The sequence below is a fragment of the Octopus sinensis genome, linkage group LG14 (assembly GCF_006345805.1).
Source record: "Octopus sinensis linkage group LG14, ASM634580v1, whole genome shotgun sequence".
Classification (NCBI taxonomy): Eukaryota; Metazoa; Mollusca; class Cephalopoda; order Octopoda; family Octopodidae; genus Octopus; species Octopus sinensis.
Window position 1 is genome coordinate 6,284,073 of NC_043010.1, and position 15,000 is coordinate 6,299,072.

Genomic DNA, 15,000 nt, shown 5'->3' on the forward strand with positions numbered 1-15,000 from the left:
ATATATCATCGTATATATATATATATATATATATATATATATATATATATATGTATGTATGTATGTATGTCTGTATAATTGCAGCATGGAAGATGTTTATAAGCCATTTAAGAACACACAAAAACCCCATTAGATTCACTTCAACATTTAAATTTAATTTGTGTCAAAAATATTTTTATCACTTTGAAACCATGACCTGTCCACTGACAAAACTTCGTGATGCAATATGATGTTTAAATGTTGAAGTGAATCTAATGGTTTTTTGTGTGATCTTAAATGGCTTTGTGTTCAAATACCACTGCCGCCTGTTTAGATGGTAGACTTAATCTGTTGCCTGGTTTAATTTTACAACTTAGCATCTTGTCATTTTTAGTGGAGTCCACTCTCTTGTAAGCAATGAGGTCAGGTCTTCAGTTTGAGGATGCTTTCCTCCTTTCTTCACACGAATCTTAGAAGTCTTGCAAATGGCCATAGGCATTATCCTCCCCAACTGACTTAAAGATATTAAAAAAAACAACAACATCGCTTAACAACTTTCTTTTTCTATTTTAAGACAGTATAGTGTATTTTGAGGTTTTGGCTGTTATTTCTAGAATGCTGAGCAGCTGCAAAGAGACACCCCTCATCAAAATAGCTTGGTGAATTGTTGCATGTAGAATTAAGTGTTCTGACCAGGAACACAATGAAGTATTATTCAAACCAGATATAAAATCACCAACTATGAACTAATAGTTCAATATATTTTTCACTCTGCTACTTCACCTCTGTATTTGTGTAGACTAACCTCCCAGTATTGATTATTGGGTTCTTTATAATTTGGAAAGAATTTTTAATTAGCGATATGCTGTATTCTTATAGAATATCATGGTAACATTGATTATATTCTATTATTCTACATTATATGATGGTATATTATGTTATATTCTATTATATTTTGTTATATTATACAATATCGTATTAATAAATGGATCTAATAGTGAAGTGCTAATTTACAGGAGAACTGAGTCAGTGAACTAGATTTCATATTTAGTTCATACCACTTTACTTTGTAAATAAGGCCTGAAGATCACATTTTCTCAATTTTCTTCATTCTTGAAAATAATTCAGTTTTGGTAAAAAGCTATTATATTTTATTAAAAAAAAAATAATGACAAAAATTCAAAACTTTGCATTATGGATAACAATACCATTTCAAAATAATTTTTCCATGTTAGCAGAAATGGAATATCTTTTTGTTTTGGAAAATTAGAAACTATGGTGATAATTTGGAAAAATAGAAAATATGGTGATAATTTTGCTTTCTGTATGGTTAAGAAGTCTGCTTCGTAACCATGTGGCTAATGTGCCCATTGCATGGCTCCTTAGCCAGTAGAGTTTATAGAGTAGATATCACTTTCAGGAAGGGCAAAGAAAGGGATAAGGGATTAGGGGGCAAAATTATGAGAGATTGAAAATTTTGCTTAAAAATATAAAAATCTTTCAGTGTTGTAATTTCTGTTTTAGGGAAATGTAGAGATACTAATAAAATATTAAGGGGGTAAAAAAATTGCCCCTTTCTGCACCATGAAGCAGTAATAGCAATTCCAAATTCCACCCTTTGACCTCTCCTACTAGAGGTTTAGGCAGAGTGAAGTTGATAGACAAAAGCTGTTTTATACATACATACATACATACATACATACATACATACATACATACATGTATATATATTCATTTATGTATATATGTATGTACATACTTTTATTCTTTAATTATTTTATTTGTTTCAGTCATTTGACTGCAGCCATGCTGGAGCACTGCCTTTAGCCAAACAAACCGACCCCCAAGACGTATTTTTTGTAAGCCCATTATTTATTCTATTGGTCTGTTTTGCTGAACTGCTAAGTTACGGGTATGTAAACATACCAACATCAGTTGTTAAGTGATGGTAGGGGGACAGAGACATACAAACATACATATACACACACACACACACACACACACATATATATATATATATATATATATATAAATACGATGGGCTTCTTTCAGTTTCTGTGAACCAAATCCACTCACAAGACTTTGGTTTGCCCAAGGGTATAGTAGAAGGCACACTTGCCCAAGGTGCCATGCAGTGGGACTGAACTCAGAACCATATGGCTGAGAAGCAAACCTCTTACCACACAGCCATGCCTGCATCTATATATATGCATGCACACACACTCACACACACACACATATATATGTATATGTATAAGTATGTATGTATATATATATGTGTTTATACATATATATATATATATATTCATATATGTATATATATATGTGTGTGTGTGTGTGTATGCATGAGTATCTATGTATGCGTGCATGCTTGTATGTAGACAAATGTGCGTATATATGTGTGTGCATGTGTGTGTTTGTACGTATCAGTTCCTCTATGTATCTTTACATTTGACACCCCATGCCATGCAAAATGGTTTCTATGTTTATGTTCTGTAACTTAAGATAAATATAAATCTCTAAGATAAACACTGGACTAAAACCTTTCGAGACAGTGCTGCAGCATGTCCACATTCAAATGACTGAAATAAGAAAAAAGACTATTTACTTCATGGAGACTGAAAGCATTTTTCATATCTACTAATTGATAAGTATTTTATTCCTGGATGTTTACATAGAACTGGAACTTTAAGCGAGAATATTTATTTATGATATCTAATATTTTATAAGTGTTTAATTTTTAATTCCTGGATGTGTATTTAGTTCTGGAACGGATTCATATTCAGCCTTTATTTCTAATCTAAAGTCATAGTAACACTGTAATCCAATTCCAGTTCTGCTCAGTGTTTATCAGCTATTTCATTTATTATCCGATTAATTTATATACTTAAATTAAGTAATAAAAATTTCCTAGTTTAAATTCTGTCAGAGTTAGTCTTATATTCTGAGCTGAAATCCTATCAAGTGCAACTTAAGGTCACTGGTGCTGGTAAAATTAAGAAGTGATAGGCACTGATGTCACGTATGTAGGTGCAGGCGTGGCTCTGTGGTAAGAAGCTTGCTTCCCAACCAAATGGTTCTGGGTTCAGTCCCACTGCATGGCACTTTGGGCAGGTGACTTCTACTAGAGTCTCAGGCTGGCCAAAGCCTTTTGAGTGGATTTGGTGGACAGAAACTGAAAGAAGCCTATTGTATATACATACATACATGCATGCATACATACATACATACATACATACATACATACATACGTCCATACATACATACATGCATGCCTACATACATACATACATACATACATACATACATACATACATACATACGTCCATACATACATACATGCATGCCTACATACATACATACATGCATGCCTACATACATGCATACATAATACATATATATATATAGAGAGAGAGAGATATATATAGATATATGTTGTGTATGTGTATATATATATGTGTGTGTGTTTGTGTATGTGTGTGTGTGTGTATGTGTACCTTTGCATTTGTGTTTGTCCCCCACCACCATTTGACAACCAGTGTTACTGTGTTTACGTCCCTGTAATTTAATGGTTTGGTAAAAGAGGCTGATAGAATAAATACCAGGCTTTAAAAAGTAATTAGTACTGAGGTTGATTAATTAGTTTGTGACTAATCCTCAAAGCAGTGCCCCAGCATAGCCACAGTCTAATGAGCACATATTGTATCATACAATATCATATTGATTTCAAATTTTGGCACAAAGCCAGCAATTTCAGGGGATGGGTATAAATCAACTACAGCAACCCCAGTCTTCAACTGATACTTATTTTACGCTCAACAGAGACTGCTGGGAAAGAAGTTCCTAACATTGGGCTATAACAAGTAACCTTAGATGCCAAGAACCCTTCTTAGTATCCTAGCTGTCCCTAATAACACTGTTTTCTGGAGCTATACTGAACTGGGTTTTATGCCTATTTCTTCTATCCATCTGTTCAAATCTTTAGGGATAGTTCCAAATGAACCTATAACTACTGGGATACATTTTACCCACACTTTCCATAGTCTCTGTAAGTCAATGCTTAAGTCCTGGTACTTTACTATTCTCTCTATACCTCTCATATTTTCTTTCTTATCATTAAGGATTGTATAGTCAATTTTCTGGCACTTTCTGTTATCATTATCTACTACTAAATTATTCTTCTAGCTCCTATTATTCTGTCTGTCAGAATATTAAATTCCTACAGCATCTTATATTTCTTACTTTCTAATACTTTACTAGGTTCACGTTTATACCATTTATCAGTATGATCAAATCCTAGCTTTTCTGTGCCAGCATGCTACATTCACTGACTATATGAGTAACACTTCCCTCTTTTGATTTGCATAACCTACATTGGAAATTTACTTGGTTTTTGTCTATTTTGGCTTATATTCAATTAGTCCTTAATGCTTCATCTTGTGCTGTTACTAACTCTTATTGTTGTTGTTATCATTCGGTGAGAGAGCAGGCACATGCATCACAACCACATTTGCATGACATAGTGATCTCATATCAAGATAAACAGCACATGACCTTGCAGTTAGAATTTTCTTCAGGTCAAGTAGCAAAAAGTTCCTGAATAAGGGTTGTTTAAGAATGATGAATGAAACAGCCATATTTCCAGAGGTCAAATTTTTCAAATCCCAAAGGATTCCCTCAACACACGACTGTGGCTATGAAGCTCCCTGATACTCCTGCTCATGATCAGAGATGCACATATCATATATCGTCAGCCACTAAGGGACATGCTCAACTAGTTAAAGTCAAGCAACTGATAAGCAAATCAGTGGTACTGAGCAGAATATTTGCTGTAGCTCATTTTTTACACCAAGGCAAAATATGTACATGATAACACTTGAAATCAGTTAAGATCAGAAGCCATGAGAGCCACTGCCTGATATTGCATCAAAGCATGCTCTCCAACTACTCCTGTTCATGATCAGAGATGTACATACTGTCAACCACTAAAGGACATTACTATTATATAAAAATACATATTTTATCTATTATCATTTCCTTCATTACCATATATTAACTGTTGTATCTTTTTTCATCATTTTACTATTATCAAAAATGTTTTATAAAACAATAAATAAAATAATATTAGTATGAATATACTAAAAAGCAAATATATGAAAATAACATAACAGAAATTAAAATAAAATCATTTATTCAATATAGGATAAGAAATATGAAATAAAATATAATTTTAAAAATATTTTAAATTTATTATTTTATAATAGTTTGTTTATTTTAAGAATAATTTAATTATTTACATAAATAATTTATTCATTATTCAATCAATAAAATAGTAATTAATTAATTATTTTATTTATCTCACACCAGTGAGATTAACTAAGTCAAATTATTGATATTTTTTTTCTTAATTAGATATATGAACCAATCTCTAATTAACCCACTTGACTTCACAGAGAAAAAGAAATGGGAAGTATGGTGTGTTGTCTTTCTTAAGATCATCAAAAAATATAGCTTAAGTGAAACAGCTTTGATTAGTAAGCAATACCAAGATGCACGTTTAGTATGTCAGAGAGTTGCTTTTTACTGCACATGGTACATATTACCCATTACAAAGATAACATGCACCAGTTCTAATCTCTAAATTTCTTTAAACAGATGAAAGATAACCTTCTCACTAATGGTAGCGGGAATGGCTTAATGGTTAAGAAGTCCACTTCGCAACTATATATCTTTGGTCTGACTTTGCATTCAACAAAGTTTCTGTGTAAAATTTGGCAGAGGGGAAACTGTTGAAGCTTGTAGAAGGGTGATCCTTGTTCTTAGATTCTAGGTTTAATCTACTACCAACTTTAACACCACCACCTTGTGCTTGATGCATAATCTTATGCAGAATTTAACTCTAATACAGATTGAATATTTTTATGCGAAATTTATAATCTTGTTCAGAATTATACTTTTTACAAAATTTGTAGCTTTTTACAGAATTTGTACTCTTCTATAGAAATGTACTCTGATATAGAAATATATAGTTAGACAGAATTATATTCTTACACTCGATTTTTTACTCTTATACAGAATAACATTTTATACAGAAATATAACTGGCATGCTATTGATTACAATGTTGTGGGTTCAAGTTGATCTGATGAACAGAACAGCCTGCTCATGAAATTAATGTGAAAGTGACTGAGCATTCCACAGACACTCATACCCAACCCTTTCGTTACCAACCCAGCCAAAACCGGCTCTAGCTCTGTAGTACAAATGTCTTGTTTTCATAAGTTTTGCATCAAAATATACCACCAAACCTTAGTTACAATTTATGTTCCTAACACTAGCTGAATGATAACTAAGTTATTTTACTAAATTTGTTGTTATATTTAAAATAATTGAGAGAAACACAGACCATCTCAAAATAAATACAGTAATGAAAGGGTTAACATAGCTGTCAGGGAGATCCATTATGATACAGAATATGACAAGGTGGGCCTTTTGAAATACAGGTACAACTCAGTTTTGCCAGGTGAAATATAATTTTATACAGAATATATGTATTTATATAAAATTTATACTCCTACACGAGAAGTGTACTCTTATAAAGAATTATATATGCTATTACTCCTACTTCTACACAATTTTTTTTTCCTTATATATAGAATTATAATCTGATACGGAATTTACACATTCTTTGCCTTTCAGTCTTCTATGGTTGATTAAATAAAATATCAGTCAATGGGAACAATTTAATGGACTAGCAACATGCAGTGAGCTAGTTTGGTACAGTCATGCCTAAATCCCCACCCCGTAGTAAGGTTCCAATATCAGGTAAAAGGACACAGAGTACATTGCTGTTACATCAATATTTTCTGTCTGTAACACCAGCACAGCACAATACACTTTATCAAGACAACACAACACTTACAACAAAATCACACTGCCAACAGAACACACATATGCACCTCCCCACACTTTCATTCATTTGCATACGCATACACCCTTTTAAAGTGGACTACATCAAAAGAAATAATGCAGAATAAAAAGATGAAGGATTATCCTCATACACAGAATTTATATCCATACATTTATATGCTTTTTAAAATTCATATTCTTCTTGGTCTTCCAAAGAAATAAGGCTAATTAATGGTTAATTAACATTCAAGTTTCATCAAACATTACAATTTAAAGGATACTTGAACAGTTTTAAAGAAACTGTCTCAGATTATGCTAAGACATCACCTTTTACATATAGCTCTCTACAAACAGTAAACTATCAGGATTTATAAAAGAATTTGATATCCTTTGCTGTCAGGTGGGTGAAGTTTAATATCCGAGGCTTTGTCCTTTGTCTTAGAACAAAAAAGAGAGAAGTGCAAGTGTTAATACTTGGATTGTAAGGTTGTAAATTGACTTAATAATAGCCAAATCATCAACACCGTATTTCTCCTTTCCCTACCAACAAATGAGACATTAGATCTAAAATATTAGATTCTCTACACCTGATGGCAAATGAACATAAGTTCTTCCTTACCGAATTTTGCTAATGGGTTAATTGCTGTTGTTGCAGACCATCACCAGTTTTCTCAGATTCCAGGGTTTACCAAGCCTTATAGTAATAGTGTCTTTTCTCTCTCTTTTTCTCTTTTACTTGTTTCAGTCATTTGACTGCAGCCATGCTGGAGCACCACCTTTAATCGAGCAACTCGACCCCAGGCCTTATTCTTTTGTAAGCCCAGTACTTATTCTATCGGTCTCTTTTGCCGAACTGCTAAGTAACGGGGACATAAACACACCACCATCGGTTGTCAAGCAATGCTAGGGGGACAAACACAGACACACAAACACACACACGCATATATATATATATATATATATATATATATATATATATATATATATACATATACATATATACGACAGGCTTCTTTCAGTTTCCGTCTACCAAATCCACTCACAAGGCTTTGGTCGGCCCGAGGCTATAGTAGAAGACACTTGCCCAAGGTGCCACGCAGTGGGACTGAACCCGGAACCATGTGGTTGGTAAACAAGCTACTTACCACACAGCCACTCCTGCGCCTATTAAAAGTGTGTCTATTAAAATTTTGTTTCTTTTTTCTTTCTTATGTTCAATGTATAATTATCCCATCCTCAACCTTTGGATTACGGTATGCAAAAGTTTATACTGAAAATATGCAGAACTTGGATAATTCTACACATCTCACAGCAAATAACATTTGGGATTTTATTATAAACTTTACTAAATAAAAAGAATTTTGATATGGTGAATTATTTATTGTAATAAATTGTATTTCGCATTTATATAAATAAATGATATTTAGATATATAAATAGTGTTTGGAATTATTTAGATCAATAAATAATATTAAAATATATAAACAACAGAAATATTTGTAAAAATAGACAATATTTAGATATATAATCCTTTCCACTGTAGGTAAAAGGTCCAAAATTTTGGGTGAGATGGATAGCCAATTACATAGACTCCAGTCCTCAATTGGTAGTTATTTTATCAACCCCATGCGGACGAAAAGCAATGTCAACCTCAGTGGAATTTGAATTCAGAATGTAAAGATGTATGAAATGCCGCTAAGCACCTTGCCTAACATGCTAATTATTCTGTCAGTTCATTGCCTTATTTAGATATATAATAATTAGTGTTTTAAATTATTTAGATTGATGATTTTTAGATATATAAATACTATCAATAAGTATTTGAATAAATAACATTTAGAGATTTTCAATTACATAAAGGACAATAGTACTTAGGTACATAACAGTATTTAGATTTTAAAAATGGTCATTTCAAGTAGACAAGTTGTATATAGGTACATGAATAGTACTTAGATAATAAAATAGTATTTAGAGCAAGTACTTAGATTAAGTGTATTGTGATAGATAAATAATATTTAGCTAAATGGATACTATTTACAGGTACTTTGATAAATAAATAGTTTCTTTTAAAAATAGATGATAATTAGATTAAAAATATTTTGATACATCAACAATATTTACAAAGATGAAATGTACTTATATAAACAGTTTTTAGATACTTATTCAATATATAAAAGTATTGATAAATGATATTTAGATAAATAATATTTAGAAATATTTAGATAAATAATATTTAGAAGTATTTAGATAAATAATATTTAGAAGTATTTAGATGAATAATATTTAGAAGTATTTAGATAAATAATATTTAGAAGTATTTAGATAAATAATATTTAGAAGTTTTTAGATAAATAATATTTAGAAGTTTTTAGATAAATAATATTTAGAAGTATTTAGATAAATAATATTTAGAAGTATTTAGATAAATAATATTTAGAAGTATTTAGATAAATAATGTTTAGAAGTATTTAGATAAATAATATTTAGAAGTTTTTAGATAAATAATATTTAGAAGTTTTTAGATAAATAATACTTAGAAGTATTTAGATAAATAATATTTAGAAGTATTTAGATAAATAATATTTAGAAATATTTAGATAAATAATATTTAGAAGTATTTAGATAAATAATATTTAGAAGTATTTAGATAAATAATATTTAGAAGTATTTAGATAAATAATATTTAGAAGTATTTAGATAAATAATATTTAGAAGTATTTAGATAAATAATATTTAGAAGTATTTAGATAAATAACATTTAGAAATATTTAGATAAATAATATTTAGAAGTATTTAGATAAATAATATTTAGAAGTATTTAGATGAATAATATTTAGAAGTATTTAGATAAATAATATTTAGAAGTATTTAGATAAATAATATTTAGAAGTATTTAGATAAATTTTATTTATATAGATAAATATTATTCAGATAGATAAAGACAATTCAAACTGGTGAATAGAACTCAGAAGAATTTTGGATGACACTAATTATGACAAATGGAACCAGAGGTAAAAAAAGTTGCAGTTGGCTTAGCTAATCGAATTTTGAACTATTAGAGAAAGGGTTTATGGTTCAAATCATATTACTGTCACTAAATTGCTGCCATATTTAAGACACTTAGTTTTAACATATTTAGGACAGCTAGCTGTATGTAAAAAATGGAACATATAAACGAAAAGAATACTGTCTACATTGCTTGGTTGCAGCACTGAGATAAAAAAAATCTCCCATAAATATGGTTTGAAGAAAAATTAATGTTATCGGGTTTATTTACTTAGTTTTTTTTTATTGCAACTGGTGTAAACAGACCAGGTTTCCATTCAGGTGATAGTGTGGTGTCATGAACAGTTTATTCTCATTGCAACTTCTTTTATGCTGAGATATTTTCTTTCTTTTATCTTTTACTTGCTTCATTCATTGAACTACAACCATGCTGAGGCACTACCTTGAAGGGTTTAGACAATCAAGTTGACCCCAGTGTTTATTTTTTTTTTTAAAGTTTGATGCTTATTCTATTGGTCTCTTTTGGCAAACTGCTAAGTTATGGGGGATGTAACCAAACCAACACCAGTTGTTGAAAAGCAGGAGGACAAACTTAAACACGAAGACACATACACACAAACATACATTTTTCCTCCCCTCTAAATTCACTCATAAGGCATTGGTGGATTTGGGACTATTGTAGATGATCCCTGACCAAGGTGCTGTGCTGTGGGACTGAACCCGAAACCAAGTAATTGCAAAGTAAGCTTCTTCATCACACAGTCATGCTTGCACCTGATAGTGTGATGCAAATTTTGTACGTCTTCCTTTCCAAGGAAGTTTATTATGATATTGGAAAACTTATGCTTAGCTTGTATTATTGTATTACATCTGGTGAACAATAGTGCCATTGGTTCCAGGTTTCCAATGAGCCAATCACTAATACATAATATTTTTTATATTCTCTTCTACACTAAGCACAAGGCCCGGAAATTTTTGGGGAGGGGACCAGTCGATTAGATCAACCCCAGTACACAACTGTTACTTAATTTATTGACCCTGAAAGCATGAAAGACAAAGTCGACCTTGGCGGAATTTGAACTCAGAACGTAAAGACAGACAAAATACTGCTAAGCATTTCATCCAGCATGCTAACGTTTCTGCCAGCTTGCCACCTTAGCATTTTTTATATATATATATATAAAATCAACAGAACTGTGCAACTTTTTTTCTCTTTTTTTCTTATCTATACTTATGTATATTGATATTGTGTTCTAACTATTAAACTTTCAAGTACAGGGGTTGCTAAAACAAAATACCTTACAAGCACTCTATCAATAAAATACATCTTAAATGAGTGATGTGATTGATAAAATAACGTATGAAATGGGTTTGATAAAATACAGTACCAGTCAGACACAAGGGTTGGAAAATAAAGTACTGTCAAGAACTCATTATCATCATCATCATTGTTTAACATCCACCTTCCATGCTTAACATGGGTAGGATGGTTCCACAAGAGCTGGCCAGGCTGAAGCCTCTACAAGGCTTCAGTGACTGTTTGGCAAGATTTTTACAGCTGGATGCCCTTCCTAACACCAACCACACAGCAGAGTAGACTTAGCACAAGCGAGGTGAGGAGTGCTTCTTATGTGGCACAAGGAGAGGCAAGGTCAGTTTTGGCAAGGCTTTTACAGCTGGATGCCTTTTGGATGCTTTTCAGTGGCACCTGCACTGACAGGGTCACTCAGTACTTACAAGACATAAAAAGAAAACTTTTAAGTGGGGAGGAAGTACTGGAGGAGGTGATGATAGTGTTAATAAATTGAAGTCAAATATAGAAGGCTGTGAGCTACCATGCTGGGGCAAAATGCTTAGCAACATTTCGTCTGTCTTTATATTCTGATTTCAAATCCTGCTGAGGTCAACTTTGTCTTTCATTCCTTTGTTACTAGGGCCCATGTAATTGACTTACTCCTCCCCTGAAATTACTGGCTTGTACCAAAATTTGAAACTCAAGAATTAAAGTCAACTACTAAGTGGTAAGTGGCTAGAATTGCTAGCATGACAGACAAAGATGCTTAATGGCATTTCAGCCATCTTTACATTCTGAGTTCAAATTCCATCGAGGTCCAACTCTGCCTTTCATCCTTTTGAGGGTCAATAAAATAAGTACCAGTTCAACACTGGTGTCAATGTAATCGACTTATCCCCCCCAACCCTGAAAATAATTGCCATATGCCAAAATTTGAAACGAATAAATTAAAGTTAAATGATGGAAGCACTCCGTCGGTTACGACGATGAGGGTTCCGGTTGATCCGAATCAATGGAACAGCCTGCTCGTGAAATTAACGTGTAAGTGGCTGAGCACTCCACAGACACGTGTACCCTTACCGTAGTTCTCGGGGGATATTCAGCGTGACACAGAGAGTGACAAGGCCGGCCCTTTGAAATACAGGTACAACAGAAACAGGAAGTAAGAGTGAGAGAAAGTTGTGGTGAAAGAGTACAGCAGGGATCACCACCATCCCCTGCCAGAGCCTCGTGGAGCTTTAGGTGTTTTCGCTCAATAAACACTCACAACGCCCGGTCTGGGAATCGAAACCGCGATCCTATGACCGCGAGTCCGCTTCCCTAACCACTGGGCCATTGCGCCTCCACAAAGTTAAATACTACGGTTGATAAAACAAAGTACCAGCTAAATACTGGGGGTTTATAAAATAATGTTGCAATCAGTTCCTGGAGTTGAGAAAATAGGGTACAAGTCAAATACTAGAATTAATAAGATAAATCACCAATCAAATACTAAGGCTGATAAAAACAACCACGCCCCACCCCAATACTTGAGGCCTTGTGCCAATGTTAAATATTATTATCATACTTAGCATTACTTTTATTATTATTCATTCCATAATTTCTTAGCCGAGTTCTTCGCTTCTGTAATTTTGTACTAATTATTGATAATTTCACCATTAAGTCAGCAGTATTCTAATATTCCCAAATATCAGAACTCTTTTTCTAGCCGTTCCATAAATTGTAGTCTTTGCAGAGTATATGTAATTATTTTTCAGGGAAAATTATCTGCTAATTAAGCATTATGTGTATACATATACATTGACATACAAATAGACATGCATATAGAAAGTTGTATAGGCCTAGCATAGATATACATGTGTGTGTGTGTATGTGTATATGTGTGCTTGTGTGTGTGTGTGTGTGTATGTGTGTGTGCATGCACATGCAAGCACTTACACATACACACTCTTTTCTCTGACTGACTATGTGCATACATGCTTGTGGGTATATGTGTGCATGTGTGTATATTTGTGTGCACGTGCATGTGTGTGTGTGTGTGCACATATGGAAGTGTGCATGTGTATAAGTGTTTGCTTGTGTGTGTTTTTGTGTGTGTGTGTGTGAGTGTGCCTGTGTGTACGTGTATATGTGCATGTGTGTGCTTATATATGTATGTGTGTATGCACGTGTGTTTATGTGAGCGTGTATGTGCTTGTGTATGTACATGTGTGTGATGTGAGAGTATATGCGCTTATGTGCTTGTGTGTGCATGTGTGTGTGTGCACTTGTATGCTTGTATATGTGCACAAATACACAACATATACTCACAATAATATGCAGAGGTAACAGACAACTTTCCACTCTGAGATCATTATAGATAAACATATACAGAAAAGGAGACTGGAATCCTTCGCTAGGAATCTTAAGATGGTAAGGCTATTAAGTATAGTCATATGAGCAACAGTCATATGATTCATTAGGGATTTAGATCTTGATTTGCTAACCTCCTCCTCCTCATCATCATCGTCGTCACCATCATCATCATCATCATCATCATCGTCATCGTCATCGTCATCACCATCACCACCACCATCATCATCATCATCATCATCATCATCGTCATCACCATCATCGTCATCATCATCATCATCGTCATCATCATCATCATCATCATCGTCATCGTCATCACCATCACCATCATCATCATCATCATCATCATCATCATCACCATCATCATCATCATCATCATCATCATCATCATCATCATCGTCATCGTCATCATCGTCACCATCATCACCATCACCACCACCATCATCGTCATCGTCATCGTCATCACCATCATCATCATCATCATCATCATCGTCATCGTCGTCGTCATCGTCGTCGTCATCGTCGTCGTCGTCGTCATCATCATCATCATCATCATCATCATCATCAGTTAATTGTCCATGTTATATGTTGGCATGTGTCTGAGACAGTTTACTAAGATCTAATGGGTCTAGGGATGCATTGTGTTCATAGATTTTTTTCATGGCTGGATGTCCTTCCCAGTGCCAACCATTTTTGGCAGTATGTACTGGGTGCTGCTCTTTTTTAATAGCACCAACACTAGTGAGGTTGCTGTGCAGCTTGCAAAACTGCGAGCCCTATGAAGAGATGAGGAACTTTATACTTTACGTTTGAAGATCAGTAAATTTAATTTTAAAGTTTGCTTTCCATGCTAGCATGGGTTGGACGATTTGACTGAGGACTGGTGAACCAGATGGCTGCACTAGGCTCCAATCTTGATCTGGTAGAGTCTCTACAGCTTGATGCCCTTCCTAACGCCAACCACTTTGAGAGTGTAGTGGGTGCTTTTATGTGCCACCGGCACAAGGGCCAGTCAGGCAGTACTGGCAACAACCATGCTCAAATGATGTTTTTTATGTGCCACCTGCACAGGAGCCAGTCCAGCGATACTGGCAACGACCTTGCTCAAATGTTTTTTCACGTGCCTCCAGCACAAGTGCCAGTAAGGTGACGCAGGTAACAATCACACTCAAATGGTGCATTTTATGTGCCACTGGCACAGAAGCCAGTTTGTTGCTCTGGCAACAATCACGCTCAGATGGTACTCTTAGTGCTCCACTGGCACAGATGCCAGTCATAACATGGATGCCAGTGCATATGCATATATATATGTGTGTGTGTGTGATGTGTGTGTATACATATATTAATATAAATATACAAGCTTCTTTCAGTTTCCATCATCTAAATTCACTCATGAGGCTTTGGTTGGCCTGAGGCAATAGCAGAAAATATTTGTGCAGGATGTCACACAGTGGGACTGAAC

General features: G+C 33.8%; 1 protein-coding gene and 1 long non-coding RNA gene across 3 annotated transcripts in view; both read right to left on the reverse strand.

Annotated features, from left to right (window-relative positions):
• LOC118766064 overlaps positions 1-8,430 on the reverse strand; it is a 10,664-nt gene extending 2,234 nt beyond the window's left edge. Inside the window, exon 1 of the long non-coding RNA XR_005001995.1 lies at positions 8,398-8,430. This is a non-coding gene — a long non-coding RNA (uncharacterized LOC118766064). The remainder of the gene's footprint in view (positions 1-8,397) is intronic.
• The window catches only part of LOC115218746 (protocadherin-18), a 142,094-nt gene that overhangs the window by 6,203 nt on the left and 120,891 nt on the right, over positions 1-15,000 (reverse strand). The window lies entirely within an intron of this gene.